Source organism: Spermophilus citellus (genome assembly GCF_964194105.1).
Source record: "Spermophilus citellus genome assembly, chromosome: 2".
NCBI lineage: Eukaryota > Metazoa > Chordata > Mammalia > Rodentia > Sciuridae > Spermophilus > Spermophilus citellus.
The window spans coordinates 91841709-91861485 of record NC_138183.1 but is presented as its reverse complement, the minus strand read 5'-3'; positions in this window follow the sequence as shown (position 1 = coordinate 91861485).

The following is a 19777-nucleotide window of genomic DNA, read 5'->3' as shown; positions in this document are numbered from 1 at the left end:
CAGCACACTCCACACTCGCTCCCTGGGAATACCCCCCCCCCTCCAATGCCACGCGGCTCCTCCAGGAACCACCAACCGGAAAAACCCTCCTCCGGCACTTACCCAACCAATGGGAACTCTCCGGGAATCCCTGTGAGAACTCCAAAGTAGCAGGCTGAGGCGAACAGCAGGGGTCTAATATACACAGTTTAACATAACCATTATCATCTAAATGGCTTGCTGGCATAACCTCTCAACCACTCCGTTCTGGCAAAAATTCCATGCGTCATTCTGACTGGGCTATGGCTCTCAGCAGATCAGCATCCACTTATCAGAGAAAACATTTGGCCTTTGGTTTTGGGGGATTGGCTTATTTAAATCTAATTGGCTTACTAATATCACTTAGCATGATATTCTCCAACTCTATCCATTTACCTGCAAATGCCATGATTTTATTTTGAGGGGAGGAGGTACCAGAGATTGAATTCAGGGACCACTGAGCCACATCTCCAGTCCTATTTTGTATCTCAGAGACAGGGTCTCACTGAGTTGCTTAGCACCTCGGTGTTGCTGAAGCTGGCTTTGAACTCGCAAATGTCTTATCTTAGCCTCCTGAGCTGCTAGGATTACAGGTTTTCTCCACCAAGCAGGGCTACAAATGCCATGATTTTATTCCCTTTTAATGTTGAGTAATATTCCATTATGTATATATACCACAGTTTTTTTATCCAGTCATCCATTGAAGGGCATCTTGTTTTGTTCTACAACTTAACTATTGTGAATAGTGCTGCTATAAACATTGATGTGGCTGACTCACTGTAGGACTTAAAGTTCTTTGGGTATAAATTGAGGAGTGGGATAGCTGGGTCAAATGGTAGTTCCACTCCAAGTCTTCTGAGTAATCTCCATACTGCTTTCCAGATTGGTTGCTCCAATTTGCAGTTCTGCCAGCAATATAAGAGTGCGCCTTTTTCCCCACATCCTCACCAACACTTATTGTTGCTTGTATTCTTTATAACTGCCATTCTAACTGAAGAGAGATGTAATCTTAGTTTTTATTTGCATTTCTCTAATTACTAGAGATGATGAACACTTTTTCATATATTTGTTGGTCAATTGTATATCTTCTTCTGAGAATGTCTGTTCAGTTCCTTGGGCTGTTAATTGGGTTGTTGTTTTGTTTTGTTTGGTATAAAGTTTTTTTTGTTGTTTTGTTTTTTTCTTTTTGGTGTTAATTTTTTTAAGTTCTTTATATATCCTGAAGATTAGAGCTCTATCTGGTGTGTATGTGGTAAAAATTGGCTCCCATTCTGAAGGCATGAGAAAGGTTCTTGATAAGGATATTTTAAAGAAGAAGATGAGAAAAAGAAGAAGAAGAGGAAGAGGAAGAAGAAGAAGAAGAAAGGATAACATCATAGGAATTTTAAGTCTTAGATCAGCCTTTAAGCAGTCTTCAAGTGCAGTTAAAATTCAAGTGACATCAGGAGGTTGTCTGAGCCATAATTCACCAAATGTCTGTTTTCCTGACATTTCTTATCCATGTCTAAACAATCCAATGCCTAGTTTTTAAAGCTATAGCCAGATTTTAAAAGGGGGATAATGTTTTGGAGGTGGAAATGTTTTGGTGTTTTCTCAAATATTTGGCAACTAACAAATTTGCCCTCAGTTTTAAGCATTTATTTAATGCAGAATGCATAATATGCTGCCAACATGTTGCTATAGTTTTCACTAATGATTGATAGACATTTACAGAAATGTTTTGCTCTCTCAACCTTTGCTCTCCAAATTTTTACCAGTGACTAGCTTTCTAACTGGAAGAAATATTAGAAGAAATTTTTTAGATAAATTCTTTGCAAGACAAAGTGCTTGCTGACTGAAATATAAGAACCAGATTGATGCATAACTAAATATATTCTCTCTCCCTTTATGTTTCAACTTATTTGTTGAACATTTGATATCTGAACCAGGATCTAAGTATATTATCAGGAAAGGGATATTTTAATCAACTCCCAAATGCTTGTTTCACAGGGAAGAGGAATGTTGGAGCAAAACATTGTAGGCTTCAGAAAGCTTAGTCAATCTCTTTGTTTAACTGTGTTAAGTGATGAATTATTAATTGGTGAAAAGGTACATAACTCTGTAAGAAAGTTTAGAAATTATTCAGGAAGTAGAAAGGAGGAAGGAATTCTATACAGCAGAGATACTTTTATAGTACATCCATCTTTTAAAGTCTCTTCTAGTTACTTTTCAGTGGTTTTAGAGTTCCCTACTTTTCTTCCTGCCCCTGCCTCTCTTGACTTCTCTTTTTGCTTGTTTGTTTGTTTTTTTTGGTAGTCTAAGTGATAATTCTCAGTGTTGTCCCTGCATAGAACTTTATTATCTAAATGCTTGACTCAACGAGAGGCATAAGTGGAAGCAAGGCAGCTAATGAAACCTGCATTTGCTTCACAAACAGGGAAACATCTGGAAGACTTCGGGAATTCCTTTGCTTCTTCAGCTGGGGGTTTGTTTGCCCTTTGCTTCTGATCTTCTCCTAGATTTTCACATATGAGCCAAAAAAATTTTGACTAAGGCAATGTTTCCCAAACTTGCTGGATCATGAGAATCACCTGGGGATGACTTGTTAAATACACAGAGTAGGCATTGCTGAAACAGAATTTCTAGGGAACTGGCTTAGAAATCTGTGTTTCTAAGAAGGGTTCCAGATGATTCTCATGATCAGACAAGCTCAGGACTCACTGGATGAAGACACAAACTTTGGTGGCATGATCTAAAAACATGAGTCTAAAAGCACCATACCCTCGCCACATACCCTCCCTCACTGTTTCTCCCTTCCCCAGGCTGGAGGTGAGTGATCTCACATTATTTTACAAGGGCTTGGCTGGTAAGGCCTTATCAAGAATCCTCCTTCTCCCTCATATTTCATCCCATTTCAAAGTACAAACTCTCAGCCTATCCTGTCCCTCCCCAATTTTTTAGATATCTCCTTAAATTCTTCGGGTCCATTAAGATATCTCCCTTGAACTTCAGACTTTTTTGTTGGAAACTACCTACATATACCAGGGTGTTTTGAAATCCACCTGGATCTCCAAGGGGAGCTTAAAGATTCACAAGTTTAACCCTCATGTTTTTCACCCACACACCTAAGGAAGACATTCAACATTTTCATTGATTCCTTACTCCATTCCACATTTTTTTCAATACCACATCCATCCACAAGTCCTGCAATTTCTTGACCTGCCACATCCATTTATTTGTCTGAGTCCCCTATCATACAAGCAAGCAAACTCTGCTCCAACTCCTGGCTTTCCCATCCCATAAAATGCATTCCATAATCTCATAGCAAACAACTTGGAGTACTGCTTGCTTTCTATTTTCTTCCATTTTATGCTGCTCTGGCAGAATACCACAGCTTGGTAATTTATCAACAAAATAAATTTATTTCATAATGTTCTGGAGACTAAGAAGTCCAGTATGTAGGTGCTAGCACCTGTGAGGGGCTTCTTGCCATGCCATCTCATGGTGGAAGGTAGAAAAGCAAAAGAGCACAGAGGCTGAGACAGGAGGATCGCAGGTTCAAAGCCAGCCTCAGAAATGGTGAGGCGCTTAGCAACTCAGTGAGACCCTGTCTCTAAATAAAATACAAAATAGGGCTAGGAATATGTCTCAGTGGTTAAAGGCCCCTGAGTTCAATCCCTGGTACAAAAAACAAAAACAAAAAAACAGGAGGACTTATTATCTTATCAGGAACCCACTCCCTCAATGCTGAACCTACTCCTATAATTGCAGCATTAATACAGTCAAGGGACAAGAACCTTCATGATCTAATTATCTCTCAACACTAAACAGGGGGAGCTAAGTTTCCAACACCTGAGGTTTGGGGGTCACATTAAAGTCATAGCACCTCCTCTATTCTTCTCTACCTGCATCTAATCCATTAGCAAATTCTTTGGATCATTTCTCCAAAATGTCTCTCTAACCTGAGCATTTCTCTGTCTCTATCTTGCTATATCACTGGTCCTAAATATGTGTTATCTTGCCTGAAATATGGAAAAATCTTCCCTGTTTTTTCTGCTTTCATTCTTGCCACTACATTGTAACCATTCTCCATAAAGAAACTTGAATTGTTGTTCTAAATCATTGCAACCCTCACCTGTTTAAACTCTTCCAATAGCTTTCCATTCACTCAGAGTGAAAATGAATCTCCTTTTTTTTTTAAAGCTATATATGTCATTATTATCAAATAAATTTACATAGTTTTAGGATTTTATCATCTTCTGTTCAATTCAGCTACTTTTTTCTAGTTATAATATTCATTTTTGAAAAATAAAATGATTTGAAAAAAATCTTAATGATGTAAGAATCACTTTGTTAAATTCCCAGAAGTTATTTAGCATTTTGATTAGAAAACCTATCAATTTGGGGAATTAAATATTTCATTTTTCAGTCTTAACAATTCAGGAAAGAATTACATGTTATGTTTATATTGTTCCAAATATATTTAAGTTTAAAATTTTTGGTTTATTAAAATATTTCAGTATTTAAAATGTACTTTCTAAAAGCTGTTCAAATAAGGAACTGGTATTCAATTTAGTGAAATTCTTTGAGATAGTATTTCTTGTTGACGCTTATTTTTTTAATGTATAACTCTTAATAAGCAATCTAATATTTTAAATTTTAAAATCTTTAATTAAAAAATAAAAATATATTTATATTAAAAGTCTCCAACGTGATGGTTTGATATACATATACACTGTATACTGATTACTATTACAAATTAAATATCATTAATTAATGTGAATTCATCACCACCTATATTTACTATTTGTATGTATGTGTTTGTGTTGTGGTGGGTATATGTGAGTCAAGGACAATGAAAATATTTTATTCTTTCAAATTTCATGTAAAAGATATAGTGTTATTAACTAAATAGTCACCATGCTCCACATTAGACCCTCAGACCTTATTCATTTTATAATGGAAAGTTTGTACCCTTTGACCAACATCTCCTCACTTCTCTAACATCCCAGCCCCTGGTAGCCACATTATGCTCTCTGTTTCTCTAAGTTAAAGTATTTTATATTCTACATATAGGTGAGATGAAAAAACTGAAGACAACACAAATAGGTGGGAAATAGCCCATGTTCATGTACTGGAAGAATTAGTACTATTAAAATGTACTTATCACCTTAAGTAACCTTAAGATTTAGTGCAATCCCTATCAAAAGTCCAATTGCATTTTTCACAGAAATTGGAAGATCAACTTTAAATTCCTCATAAAACGACAAAAGACAAAACATCAAGAACAAAGAGAACAAAATAAGAAGAAGCAAATCCCTAATTCAGATCTGTATTACAAAACTATAGTATTCTAAATAGTATAATGCTGGCATAAAAACAGACACATAGAACAATGAAACAAAATAGAGGACTCAGAAATAAACTCATGCCCACTAATCTCTAAAAAGGGTGTAAAAAATATACCCAAGGTAGTGCCATTGAGAGGGAGTGGAAGCTTGGGGAGATGGGATCTAGTAAGAGGTCTTTGGGCTATTGGGGACAAGCTTTCAAAGGGGACTGTGAGATTTCAGTCCCTTCCTCATTCCTTCTCTTTCTCTCTTCCTGGCCATGAGATGAATAATTTTGCTTTGCCACACACTACCATCAAGATGTGCTGCCTCACCATAGGCCCAAAGCAATGGGCCAAAATCATGGGCCCAAACCTCTAAAACTATGAGTTTATGAAATAAGCTCATGTTCTTTATAAGCTTATTATTCACTACTTACATTTAAGAACAAATTTTTATAGGAACATAGCTATACCCACTTGTTTTCTTATTTGCACTACAATGCAGAGTCGAGCAATTGCAAATAAACTGAAGAGCCTAAAATATTTAATAACTTGACACTTTAGAGAAAAGTCTACCAACCCCTGTTCTGCAATATTGTTTATACAGGGGTTAGACTACAATGCATACTACAGATTATGCCTATTCATGACAGTACTCTCAAATCCATCATCCCACTCCAGAAGATGGGCAATATTTTCTAGCCCCTTGCCACTCAGAGTGTGATCCATGGACCAACAGCAGCTGCTTCTGGAAGCCTGTTTGAAATGCAGATTCCTGGATCTCATTTCAACCCTATCAGAATCTGCCTTTGAATAAGACCTTCAAGAGATACATGCTCATTAAAGGTTAGGGAATGGTAGTCTAACCTCCATCACTATTAGGTCATATATTTGTGGAATGCTTAGAAACTCCAATACCTTAAGGGGACATAAGTTTTATATTTCTCATATGTAATATTTGCCTCTTGCACCAATGAACTGATTTGCCATATATAGAGAGCCAGGGGAGCCAACTTGATCTGGCTTTCCTCCAGTAAATGTTTATATAGGGCTTAGCATGCAAGCTTTGGGGCCTCCCTTTTATTAAAAGGAAAAAAAAAAGTATCTTGTTCTTAAAAGCTCTTACTGATATGTTCACCATTGAAGACATACCTACATTGAAGGAAACTTGATCTCTAGATTTTTGTTTTCCATGTTTTATGTTTTTAAAAAATTTCTTATAATTTTTTTCATAAGAAGGTTAAGGATAGGTTTTCTATCTCTCCAGCTCAGAAAGAAGGACAGAATGTGCTTCTTAAGCATGCAGCATGTGTTAGTCAGCTTTGTGTGTCAATGACAAAAATACCTGACAAGCACATCTCAAGAGAGGAAAAGTTTATTTTGGGCTCACATTTTCAGAGGTTCAGTCCATGGTTGACCAGCTCCATTGCTCTGAGTACAAAGTGTGGCAGAACATCACTTTGGGCATGGTGGAGAAAAGCTGCTCAGCTCATGGTGACTGAGAAGCAGAGTGAAAAGGAAGAGCCAGGGGACAAGGTATAATCCCCAAGAGCACATCCCTAATGACTTAGCTCCTCCAGCCATGCCCTACTTGCCTTCAATTACTACCAAATACAGGAGTCCTCTAAAATTATTAATCCATCAAATGAATTAATCCACTGATTAAGTTCAGCTCTCATAATCTAATCATACCTCTGAACATTCCTGTATTAATACAGGGGCTCTTGGGAGATACCTCATATTCAAACTGAAATAGAGGGCAAGGCCAGGGTTCACACTTGAGGTGGGGCATGTGGATCTGTGTGCCCAGACTCCTGTGTGCTTTGGCTTGGAAAGGATTGACCCCTTTCCTCCTTGATGTCACAGGATTTCAGTTTTCCTAATTAACTATTAATGAGGTGGGTGTAATTTATTGAAGAGGGCGAGGTAAACTAGCTGTTTCTGGAGTTGAGTTATGTTTCCTGAGGGAAAAGAAAAGTTATGAAATAAATCATTCCATCTTTAATTAGCAGCTTTGGCTAGGCTACTTGAAGTGACGGAGCAAAATGAGAAAAGAAGCCAGCAGTTTAGTCAGAAACCCAAACATGGGTCTCATTTGCTGCTCATTGAGAGATTTATGTAGCTTGGGGTGAATATGTCAGGGGATCTGTGTTAGTTAAGTGAAATGCCATAATGAAATGTTCTCTTTCTGCCATCGCTCTGGATAAACCTGAAAGCAGGGTTTTGTTTTGTTTTTTTCTTTTTTACTTCAGTGCTACATTCAAAATGAAAAAGCCAGAGATCACTAGATAGAAGAGAGGAGCTAAGCAGTGTAACTTACAATTATTTTGGTTTATTTTCCTGAGAACTTATCTATACTAGTAGGTTTTTCTTCTATATATCAGTTTTACTTTCTCAACACAGAATGATTGTTCTGATTTTAACAGCATATGCTATTGGAAATAACTGCATTATATATGTGATCAGTATGTTGAAAAATAAATGTTACTTCAATTCTGGTCAGTGTTCACAGGCACCTACTAGAACGTGTGACATACTCTGCTAGGGGCATGAGAAAATAATTCTGTGTTGTAGGGGGATCATACAGGATATTGGAGAAGAAAAAGAATCTTGGAGAATTTATGAGAAAAAAAATGAAGCTTTATTCAACATAATTGAAATGATTTTTCTCGTTTCACAACATAGATCATTTCAAAGAACATTAGCACGTGGCATCGCTACTCTAAAAACTGCACAAGTAAAATATATTTGCCTTTGTCTTGGTGTTTCTCAGTAGGGTCAATTAGGTTTTTCCAAGACAGAACCACTTACAACTGGAGTCTGTGAGTTTCTAGTCCAACCTGTCCTTTGTGGGGTTAGAATCCACTTTCTGTGGCCAGACACCGTTTCCTGCCTTGAAGAAAAATGACTCAACAAGCTTCGTGGATCTCAAATGGCTTGCCCAAACTTTCTCATGAGTTAAATGTAAATGAATCAAAAACATATGGATTCCGTTTTCTTGAACATGCATGTGATTTTTATAGAAAATGAATTTAGCCCCAAGCATTTGTTCTCCTGAACTTTCCATCTGGACTCCAAACATTAGCATGATGCTGGGTAGGGGTGGAGTCCAGCTTGGAGTGTTTGGGCCAATGATGTGGATTTTACTAGAACATGTCGCTTCTTTCCTGCCTCCTTGAGGGTTTATATAAAGGGCCTGCTCCAAATGACTCATTCTTAGCTTTTTTCCCCAATATGGCTCCCCGCACCCCAAGTAACTTGGAAGAAGCAAGGAATTCTAATACTTTCTTAGGAAAGGCTCATTCCTTTAATCCAGGCCTTGAAGAACAGAGTCATCCCCATCCCCTAACATTTTAAGAAAAAGAGAACAAAAAGGACTGAGAGTCCTGATGACATTTGTTGTGCCATGGAGCTATTATGAGAATGAAGCTTATGTTTTTCTTTTTCTTTTGATCCTCTTTGCCTTTGTCAGTGAGTACGTCATATTAATTAAATTCAAACCTAGATACCCCTGTCTCTTTTCCATTCCTTACTGTGGAAAACATAATCAGCCCTTCCCAGGAGCTGGCATCTTCCCTCAGTCCCTTGATAAAGGACATTTTGCCCACCTGCTGCCGGGAAAGCACAGGCGGATTCAGACAGGGCAAGGCCCTCACCAAGCAGGAGGCTGAGAGCTCATTTGAGGAAGAACAGACCACTAATAAATTGCATGGTCATTACCCTTTATGCATACTTGTTCTAATAGGTGTCGCAGATTCCTGCCTCCTAATAAGGAAAGGAAGTAGAAACACACATAAATTCTCTCAAGGGAGTCAGACAGCCCGAAGCCATGTTCGACAGCTGCAAATGTTACCATGAGCACAAAAGCAAAACAGGGCTTAAAAAAGTGATACGTTGCCAGGGATTTTGGCAAGATTTCCTTGGATCTAGACTATGTTTTGTACTATTTCAGTTGAAAAGAAGAGCAGTTCTCCTGCCTGACACATGGTTCGGAATTGGAAGATTAAATAAACAATGGCATTAATTGATCTAAAAGGGCTTTATTGAATGCATCCCAACATTTTCCTTTATCCCATAGGTTGGTTGGTTTGTTTGCCTGCATGCTTTCTACTGTTTTCTTTTTTTTTTTTTCTTAAGTCTCAGCAATCCAAGCTTTGGCACAAGAATGAAGTTTTTGTTGTTGTTCTGTTTCCTCCAATGCCAGAGAGCCGTTAAATCTAAATTCTTCACATTGAAGCTTTGCTCAGGTCAGGATTCTTGCTCTCTCACCCTGCTTGCATCTTTCTTCTTGTCTAGAATTTACTCTCTGGAAATTTCTTAGAGATTTGATACATATGTATATGGTGACTGCAAAGAAGGAATTCAGGTGGCTATTTAAGAGGTCATTAGTCTACTCCCCCTGAGTGTTTATGGGCTCACTAAGAAAATCCATGAGAATATACTGGGAAGAGTTCAAACGGGACCCACACATCCAGGGTAGCAGATATGAATTTGTTGTGTATTCTGATTTTGTACGAATTCACATTTTAATTTTGTTAATTAAGATTAAGTTTATCCTATGAACTAGAGTTATTTTTCCACAAAGAAAACTTTATTTTACAACTATTTTGTTTCATTAACTTTGATCATACTGGTATTGAGAACTTACTTCAGAGGAGAATGTGTGCATCTGATATTGCTTTTTCGTTGTTGTCTTATTTTTTAAGTAATTTATTAGATCAAGTTTTGCACAAATAAATGCTAGAATATTGTGTTGCTAGAGGATCACTTAATGTCACAAGAAGTAGAACTCCACAAAATTCAGCATCTTCAGTAGACAACAGAAAGGGCTTTCCTCTGTTATTTGACAATTTTTTAATGCTTATACTGTTCCAAAATGAAGAATTAAATAAATGTTTCTTTAACCCCCTAAGGAGGACTTATTTCTATTTTTTTAAATAGAAACTTAATCTATGAAAACAGGATGTCAGACCATAGTTCATTTTCTAGCAACAAGCACTACTTTTTAATTTCTGCACTTTGTACCATAGTCAAGAAAATCAATATATCTTACAGTTTCATATTTATCCAAGGTCATATTGCTCCATGGTAGGAATAACAACAACAAAAAATGCCAAGCCCAGTAATCTTCAAATTGTTTCAGGTAAATCAAGGATTCTATAACAGTATTTCAGATGCAAAAACCTTTGATTTCAAATAAACAGTTTTAAGGAAACACTGACAATATTTATTAAAATTAAAAAGACATGCAGTCTTTGACCTGGCACTTACACATTGGAAGTATATTTCCTTTAGAAATATCTATCTATCTATTTATCTATCTACACACACACACACACACACACACACACACACACTTATTAGGGCATTGGTTACTACTCAAGCAGCTGGAAACAATCCAAATAGCCAAAAGTAGGAAAAGGCTGAGAAATAGAGACACTTCCTTTTAGTATCTCCCTGATCTATCTTTAAGTGTGATCCCTATAAATAAATGATATGGCTATTGAGAGACACCAGTCACCATCCACAACACCAGATGAAACATTTTTTCTTTTATAAAACATCCTTATTGTCATTTATTTATGCTGATAAAATTGTGCACCCTTACATAAGGCAGTTAAATATTAAAAAAAAAAGCTCCATATCAGATGATGACCCTCTCAGAGACAGGAATTCAACTTGGAAGGGCCATGGACAACCTGTATTTGTAATGTTTTCTTTCTTAAGGTGGATAATTATTACAAGGGCATCATTGTTACTCTTCATACTCTTCTGTATGTCTGAAATGTTTTATAATTTTTTAAGGACTGTTGCACCTCAAAATGTTTAAATCCTATCTTCTAGTGATTTTAAAATATTGTTAACTGTAGTCAACCTACTATGCTATAGAACACAAGAATTTATTCTTCTAACTATAATTTTGTACCAAGTTGACTGATCTTTCACTCATGATCTCCTTCTTTCCCCTTCCAAGCCTCTGGTAACTACTGTTCTACTCTAAACTTCTATGAGATCAATTTTTTTTAGATTCCACAAATGAGTGAGATAATGTGGTGTATAGATATATGGAATACTCTTCAGTCTTAGAAAAGAAGGAAACCCTATCAAATGCAGCAACATGGATACCCCTGGAGGACATTGTGAAATAAGTCAGGCGTGGAAAGACTTAACATGATTCTTGTCAAACATAGAGCATATTTCTATTTGCTTGTGATCAATTACAAGTTTTTGTATAGGCTTAATGTTGCTAAATATGTCTGTTATGTTGTTCATTATTTACTTACATATGATGATTTAACTAATTATCATGGATGTGTTGTATTGTAAAGCTCTTATTTCTTTTTTTAATATTTATTTAGTTAGTTTTAGGTGGACAAAATATCTTTATTTTATTTTTATGTAGTGCTGAGAATCAAATCCAGTGCCCCACACATGCTAGGTGAGCACACTACTACTTGAGCCACATCCCCAGCCCTAAAGCTTTTATTTCTGACAGAAAAGTGGAAAGGGAAAAATGATGCTGATGTACATTAACTGAGGTCATCATCAGGAGCAGGTCCAAAAGAATAGCTCAAAATAACCATCATCACTGCTTAAAGTGATAGCTAGAACATCATCATATCAGAAATTCTACTGACACACTTCTTCTGCCTTAGTCCCCAGGGACAGGCCAAGAGGCAGACCATCCCCTGACTCCACCATAATGACACAGAGTAAGCATTTGTCCCATGTTTGGGGAATCAGGTACATGAACTTCTGGGGTGAAAGAATGCCAGAATTATCTGGTATAGTGCCTCCTTTTTCAGGATTGCTTAAGGGAGAAAATTTAGAGTTTGAAAGATCTGTTGTAACTAACGGCAGCTGACTGGAGGCATAACTTCTGCTCCAGTTCTGACCGTCAGATTTCCCATTCGGCTTTTTTCCATTGTATTGCACTCTACACCATAAATCACAGGGCCTCTCCCCGGCTCACTGGAATTAAAATCATCATTCTAAAATATCAGCTTGACTAATTATACTTTCTCCTGTGGTAGGAAGCAAAATGCAACTGGGTATTTCTTTTCTCTTGTAAATATTTGGAAGAACTGTGCTGGAGTGTTAAAGTGTCTATTCATAGTCAGAGAAAGTTGCCTTTTAGTAATGATGAACCAAAACTATTTGCTATGAGAACAAGCCATATGTCTCTAGAATGTGTTGCTCCTCTTCCTAAAGAACTCAGAACACAGCTCAGGAAGTTACTTCCAATAGAGTTCCTGGTAGTCCCCTCCTTTATCAAGTGTGGCTTTTTTAAGGATAATGTTTTAAGGTTTGATGTTGTAGCATTTATCAGAATTTTATTTTTTGATGATGGGGCAATATCCCATTATGAACAGATATACCACATTTTTTTCCATTTATCAATTGATGGACATTTGAATGATTCCTATTCTTTGACTATTAAGAATTATGCTACCAGGAAAGATCATTTAAGAGTTTTAGTATAGGCTTGATGTTGCTAAATATGTATGTAGCAACATTATGTTGTTCATTCTGTATTTATGTATGATGATTTAACTCTAATTATCATGGATGTGTTGTATTGTAAAGCTATTATTTCTGACAGAAAAGTGGAAAGGGAAAAACGATGCTGATGTACAATGACTGAAGTCATCACCAGGAGCAGGTCCAAAAGAATAGCTCAGGCAGACATACTGGCCTCATGGACATCCACTGGAGAAGGGAGAGGAGCAGCAGAAGGAGAAGTTGACACTTTTAAATAAGGAAAGAGAATGAAGAAAGTGTAAGTAAAGAGAAAAAAAAACAAACAAAACAAAGTTGGCCATCAGCCAGCCATATAGAGAAATAAGATTTGATTACACAAAATCAAGATGAATGGTGTGACAGCCACTGAGTAAAGCAGTGTTTGGTTCTGCTTTATTTTATCACATTATTAACAGCCAGGAATTAACTAAGAACACGAATATTAAGCAATAAAAGAGCCAAAATAATTCTAGGATAGATATATGAAAGACATAAGAGTATTCCTTATGTCTTTAAGAAACTTAAATGCAATGTATGTTTTACTTTCAAAATGGAATCCAGTAATTTATCACATCTTCAATCCACAATTATTGCCATCCTCTCTGCACTAACCAGCATTGCCTCTTACTTTGCCTCTCCCCTGAGGGAGAGATCATGGAGTCATTCAGCTACTTAATTCCTGCACCTCATAGAAAGTGTAGTTCAGGCTTTGCCTCATCTTGCTTCTTTTATTTTCATACTCTGCGAAAATCTTCATCTTCATTATTGCACACATCACATTATATTGTGATTACCTGAATGATTCATTTGTTTCTTTTATTAGATTATAATCTGCCTGAGAACCAAGAAATTCTAGTTCTTATGCAAATTTTAGAAGCCTAGCAAAGTACCTGGCATATGGTTAGCAGTAAAGAAAAGATAGTTTGACAAATCCTTTCTCTGTAAAAATATTGTTGAGTTTTAAGTGATATAAAGCAAAACAGACTTTTCCACAACAGACGTTTTAATTTTAACTAAATCAAATTTGACTAACTAAATCAAATCAGTCCCCTCAAAAGAAGTCAATTGATATCAGAAACTAGAGATACATGCAAAAAAGATGTACAAAAGTTCTCATATGCTATTTTTTAAAGAAGGAATTAAAAACATTGCTGATATACTAAATCAAGACATCAGCTTGCCTTAGGAAATAATTATTATTATAATTTTAAACCATTAGTGCCTTTAATGAAAAAGGAGAGCAAATCAATAATATCAGGAATAAAAGATTGTTGTGGAAATAATACAATACACACATGTGTTTTTTTTTAATTTGTTCTTTTTTATTTTTTAAATATCAACTTTATTGAGATATAAATAACATGTACTACTTAAAAGTACCTAACTCAGTGGCATTTAGTATATTCAGAGTTGGTTAGCCATCACCAGTGTCTCATGGTAAAATATTTTTTCACCCCTCAGAGAAACAACATTCCTTTCATTGTCACTCCACAATGCCTTCTTCTCAGCCTCCCAGAAACAGTAATCTTCATGTGCTTACATATCTTTGACATTTCATATAAATGTGATCAGATGAAGTGTCCTTTTATGTCTGGTTTCTTTTTAGTTTATTTTATTGATGCATTATATTTATACAGAATTCTGAGATTCGTGATTCCATATTTGTATATGCAAATAAAATAATTTGATCATTCTCATTCCCAAATATCTTCCCTTTCCCTCCTCCCTCCCCCGATGTACTTGCTCTACTCTAGTAATCTTCCTTCTATTATTATTGCTGTTGTTGTTACTTTAATTAGTATATTATAATTATGTATATGCACACACATATCTACCTATATATACATGGAATTCATTGTCGTATATTTGTACATGGTCAAAGCACAATTGGATAGATTTTTCTTCCCCAGTACTTCCCCATCCCCACTCCTCCTTCCTCCCTCTCAATTCCCTTTATCTACTCTATTGTTCTTTCTTCTATTTTTGTGAGATTCCTCTCCTTTTTCATGGCTGGCTTCTTTAAACATAATGGTTTTAATGGTTAGCATGTATCAGAAGTTTATTCCTTTTGATGATGGAACAATATCCCGTTGTGTACATTTTGTTTGTCCAACTGTAAAATTGATGGATTTTTGGATGATTTCTATTCTTTGACTACTAAGAATAATGCTATCATTTGCCAGGCGCCATGGTGCATACCTGTAAACTCAGCAGCTCAGGAGGCTGAAGCAGGAGGATCTCAAGTTCAAAGTCAGCCTAAGTGCCTAAAGCAACTCAGTGAGACCCTGTCTGTAAATACAGAAATGTGCCACTGCACCTGGCTGTATATTTCTTTATAGAAGAAATATCTAAATGAAGTCTTTTGCTTTCTTTTTAATAAGGTTTTTGTCTTTTTATTGTTGGATTCTAACTGTTCTTTATACATCATGCATTCAAGTTCCTTAATAGATGTAATATGCAAAATATTTCCAATTCTGTGGGGTTTTCTTTTTCATCTTTTTTGATACTGCTATTTGAATCACAGAAGTTTTTCATTTCATTGACTCAACTTATCAGTTTTTTTTTCTCAGCTTTTGGTGTCATACCTAAGAAACCATTGCCTAATATAGTCTTACAGATTTTCTGCTATAATTTTTTTTTCTAAATGGTTTGTAATTTTAACTTTTACATTTAGTTCTTTGATCCATTTGAGCAATTTTTATATGGTGTGAGGAGAGGATTCAACTTCATACTTTTGCTTGTAAATATTCACTTTTCCCAGCATCCTTTGATAAAAAGACTATTATTTTTCTATTGAATTGACACCCTTGAAGAAAATCAATTGGCCAAAAAGGTAAGGTTTTAAGGGGAAGGGGGATGGACATACAAATTTTTAATTCTCTCTCTCTCTGATCCATGTTTACTCTTAGGCCAGTATCTTCTCTACTACAGCTTTGAACTAAGTATTAAAATAAGAAATTCTGATTCTTCTATGTTCTCTTTACCATTATTTTGGATATTATGGGTCCTTTGCATTTCTTAATAATAAAAAATGTGACTGATCTTTGTTCTCAATTCCTGAGAAGTAACCGCTGAACATTGGAATATCTCAGACTATAGGAATGTATTTGTGAGACTTGGTGGGCCCCTGGACCATACCTGATAATTTGTGCTCACAAAGTAACTCCTGATGAGCCCTTATAGGTAGTTTATTTTGGGGTCATGTTTTAGTCAGCTTTTTGTCACTGTGACCAAAATACCTTACAAGAACTACTTAGAAGAAGAAAAATTTATTGTGTTTCACAGTTTCAGCAGATTCAATTCATGATTGGTTGGCTCCAAGAAAGAAATATCATGGTGAAAGTGTATAGTGGAAGATAGCTGCTCAATTCATAGCAGCCAGAAAGCGAGGATAGGGGAGACAGAAAAGAAGGGGCCCAGGATACAATCAGTCCTCAAGGCCAGGTCCCCCAGTAACCTATTTCTTCCAGCCATGCCTCACGTACCTGTATTTTCACCCTCTCCCAGTAAGGCCATTCAAATTATTAACCCATTAAATGGGTTAATCCATTGATGAAATCAAAGCCCTCATGATCCAATCATTGATGGAAGCTTTACATTTGAAATTTACTACATTGGTTAATATTCTTTCAACACATGAGCCATTGGGGGACATTCCAGATGTAAATCAGAATAGGGATGAATCAGAATCTCAGAATGAAGGCCAGAAAGACCAACCATGTGATTCAAGGGTTGGCATTTTGAACCATGCACTATCATCCTGACCTTTGGGATCTGAATTTTAGTTCAATCATGTATCCAGTGTTTCAGTTAATCATACCTATGTAAAGACACTTCAATAAAAGTTGTGAACACTAAAACTGGTGAGCCTCCAAGGTTGGCAAAACTTTTTGAGTAGTATTGGTACATTTTGATGCCTGGAGTGTTGACATTTTAAAAACATTAATCCTTAAGGAAGGTAGAAGATATACATTGGGAATCTTCCCAGACTTTGGCACATGTATTTCCTACTTTGGTCAGTTTTATTTTGTATATAATGGAAATAAGTCTTTATTTACTATATTAAAACACTTTTCATAAGTATAGCACTTTTCTGAGTTATGTAAGTTTTTCTAAGAAGTTATAAAACTCCTAAAGCAGTTGTGAGAACACCCTCAAATTTGTCGTTAGCTGGTCAGAAATAAAGGTGGTCCTGGGGGACCCCAATCTTGCAAATCATGTCTGAAGTTATTCCAGTTTCATAAAGTACTATATCTTTAACCTTCAGTTTGCTTGCTCCAGGTGATCTCCATACAAATTTTGGGATAAATTTGTCAATTTCTGCAAAATACAAAGTTGGGATTTTGTTCAATCTGTGGGTGAATTTGGGGAAAATTGACATTTTAAAAACATTAATTCTTCTAATCCATAAATATGAGATGCCTTTACATTTATTTAAAGTTTTTTCGTTTATTTCAATGATGCTTTGAAATTTGTAAAATTGTAACAGTACAAGTTTTCCTCCTCAGCTAAATTTTTCCAAGGATTTTTTGTTTTGTTTTGTTTGGGAATGAAAATGTAAATGGAATTGTTTTCATAATTTCATTTTTGGATTATAGTATCTAGAGCTACAAATAATTTTGTAGATTGATCCTATATCCTTGTAATCTTGCAGAATTCATTAGTTAGTTCTACTAGTATTATTCTGTTACTTCTATTACTGAACTCTGCAATTGTGTATGTATAATATTTTATCATTTCAGAATAGAGATAGTTTATTTCTTCATTTTCAATTTGGATACATTTTTCTTTTTATTGCTCAACAGCTCCATACAGAATTTTCAATACAACATTGAATATCAGTGTTAAGAATAAAATACTTATCTTAGTCTCAATCTTAGGGGGGATTCATTTAGTATAATGTTAGCTGTGGGTGTTTTGCAGATGACCTTAATCTTACTGAGGAGATTCTTTCAATTCCTAATTTGGTTGTTTTTTCTCCCCCATTATTTAGAATACTTTATTAGTTATTGTAATCAAACCCTTGTAGATAAGACTTTACATATTTAATATAGTGTCTTTACATATTTAATCCCTGTACAAATGGAAAAATAAGTTTAATGTTTTTAGACCAATATTGCTGTTAATTTCTGTACAATGCCAACTCAACATGGTAAATTGGGACATACATGCATATATATGTTTATATATACTTATATTTATATAAAAAGACCAATAATTGCAGTATGTCATGCATCAGTGCAGCAACAGCTTTTCCAGGTTCTGCAGTCAACTGAACAAAATTTTAGAGAGATACAGTACATTCCATTAAAAAGAGGAGGTGGGAAGTACAAAAACAAAGCCTAAGAAAACAGCAAAGTTCTATTACTGTTGTGATATCAGGCACCATTTTTGTTGTCGTTAGCTTCTCAATCATCATCTGAAAAGAAAACATTCTAGAGTAATATCATTAAAAAATCTCCAATAAAGCACGTTCACTACTACATATCATAAAGTAGGTGCAAGAGGTTTTATACTCACAGAGTATGATACAGTACTGTCCTACATTTATAGTACTAAAGGATACAATTAAAAGGGCAATTATTTGAGACTTGATTCTACTTTTCCAGCAGAGGGCCCAAAGGATGGCATGACACAGCTCTAAAGAAATGTACTTCTGTAGGATTTCCTTTCATGGGCGGCAGAGTTCCAAGTACTTACTCTCTTCATGAGCATCAGCTCAAACCCATTTTTTTTAAAAAATCCAGGGGGTGGCGAGGAGCAACCACTGGATTCATACAAAGTTGACCAAGTGGGTGCAAGCAAGACTCAACCTAACATTTTACCAAATCTGTCATGTTTGAATGGTGAACACTCCATGGAAGAAAAGAGATGCCAAGTAGTGCTCCAAAGCTTCAGACCACAACCAAAATACAGCATCATTTCAAACAGAGGCAGTTGCCAAACACTGCTCATTCAGATACGCTCCAGAATGCTGATGTGAATATTTATATCATCTGCTCACTCATTCAGGAAGAAGGGGAGATCAGTTACTACTGTACTGATTGTGTTCAACTCAATCATCATGTTTCAAAAATAGCAAGCTGTTATAATAAACTCTAATTTGATTTTATTATGAAAAAGTAACTATTCTTTTATGAAGAGTCAAAAATAGAACATGAAGGAAATAACTGTCAAAACAACCATATGAGACACTAGTTCATTTTGCTACTTATTCTTCATTTGGGCTGTGATGCTTGAGGAAGAGAAACTCTGGATATAGACAGTAGCCGGTTTGGAGAAAGAGTGTTTGTTCTGCTACCACTGGAAACTTAATAAGAAACATTGCTTTTTCTGTTCCAGTGAGCTAAAAAATTGTATTGAGAATACCTAGAAAAAGGAAGAGACCTGCATGCAGTGAGCAGGTTACTCCCTTTAGTGCATCCAATCCCCTCTGGCTGCTCCCGAAGTAACTATGCCCGAAACTTGCATACATGTATATGCACACATATACACATGCACACGTATCCTATCCCTATGGTTAAGCAAATGCATTTTCTTCTTTGTCTGAGAATGTTCATAACTTAACCATTGCTATTTCCAATGGGTTCTCTTTAACTTTGTACCAAGGTGAGGAGGTCCCTAATCCCCATATTGACCTGCATTCAAATCAAGAAAACATCCAGTGAAAGCACTCCTGATTTCTGAATGTATGGGCAGCAATGGAGTCTTGAATCAGAAATAATTATTTCAGAGAACTGTCTTTGCAGTTTAGGAAAAGATCCTTCCTTATGGGAAACAAATTCTAATTGGTGTGACATTGTGAAATATATATTTGGCCTTCATCTGGCTTCCTGACATACTACTCATAAAATCCTTGGGACCTTTGAAATGATAAGTGTTATTCTGTATGCTAAGGAGTTGAGTGGTGGCTGGTAACCCCTGGGT